Genomic DNA, 1,295 nt, shown 5'->3' with positions numbered 1-1,295 from the left:
AAACCAACTCGAGTCTTGTTAGACCATGCATAGAAGTTGAATAGGAGGAAAGTAAGTCGACTTGTAGGTGTTGTACAATCTAATCGATTCGGCTCCGGGACCCAACCCTTCCTATGAACCGTAAGACATAAACCAACTCGGTTCCTCCACAACATTAATTGCTTGCAACTTTGTAAACATGTTTGTATGATCAACACCATGAATCCCCTATGACCCCATGATATCCTAGCACTTTTAATCATTTGTTTACATCTTTCCCTTTATTGCTTGTTTTACCTTATCGTTTGCATTAGTCTAGACACAACTACAAACCCAAACAAATCGTGACACTAGCATAAATTGAGATAGATAGACTTAGGACCCAAAGCACACCGTCCCATGGATCGACCTCGACTTACCGCTAACTAGTTGTATGTTGAGTATTATAAATGTGTTTGATTGGATGAGTGACGACATCAACCGGATCACACATTTTGGCTTGTCCACCTCAAATTGGGATGGACATTCGGCTCGTAATAGGTATTTGTCTGCCTGTACTGTTGAAAGGCAGCACATTGCTCAAAAGGGCTAAGACAATTCTCAGAAACATGCCCCTCAGCTCCACATCTTCGACAGACGAAAGGACCGTCTGACATAGCATTTACCTGATACATCCCTCCTTTGGAAGCTCCTCCCAACTCATATTTGTCAAACCTCGCGGTAAGAGCTTCTAATGCAGCTACAGAAGAGGATTCAGCAGCTCTTCTTTGATTGCCTCTGGAGTTCCCATATTCAGCCTTATGGGTGGCCAAATCATCAATGATCTTCCACCCCTTAGTCTCTCCCATGTTCTCAAAGAAATCGGCCATTGCGTGAGATCAAAATAGCTCTCGATCGTCGTACACCCATTATAGAACTGATTGCATAGACTCCACTTCTCGAACCCATGATGCGGAATGGTTCGCACTGGACTTCTTGAAACGGACCCATGCTTCATGAAAGTTCTCATCAGGCCCCTGTTTAAAGCTCGTGATCCGAGCTCTAATGGCAATAGTCTTCGATGCGAGAAAAATACTTCTTGTAAAATGCTAAAGCCAAATTCCATCGGTTATACCGTGAACTTCCCGGTCCAAATCCTGTACCACTCCCTTGCAAAGAAACTCGGAGTGAGAAAATAAACATGGTTTCTTTTATCCGATCCTGGGTCACGCCACGCCAGTGGAGGTATGGAGCAAAGAATAATCGATAAAAGTCTCCATGTGCTTAGCTGCATCTTCATTTGCGCTCCCCCAAATTGGTTTTTCTCAACCGCATTG

The 1,295-nt window shown here is 43.8% G+C and overlaps 1 non-coding gene across 1 annotated transcript; it reads left to right on the top strand.

Annotated features, from left to right (window-relative positions):
- The first annotated feature begins 920 nt into the window (after positions 1–920).
- LOC141640326 (small nucleolar RNA R71) lies at positions 921–1,028 on the top strand. Its single transcript, XR_012542957.1, has one exon. It is a non-coding gene; the product is annotated as a small nucleolar RNA R71 (small nucleolar RNA).
- The last annotated feature ends 267 nt before the right edge of the window (positions 1,029–1,295 follow it).

Source organism: Silene latifolia, unplaced genomic scaffold, assembly GCF_048544455.1.
Source record: "Silene latifolia isolate original U9 population unplaced genomic scaffold, ASM4854445v1 scaffold_75, whole genome shotgun sequence".
NCBI classification, from domain to species: domain Eukaryota; kingdom Viridiplantae; phylum Streptophyta; class Magnoliopsida; order Caryophyllales; family Caryophyllaceae; genus Silene; species Silene latifolia.
This window is presented reverse-complemented; position numbering and strand designations above follow the sequence as displayed.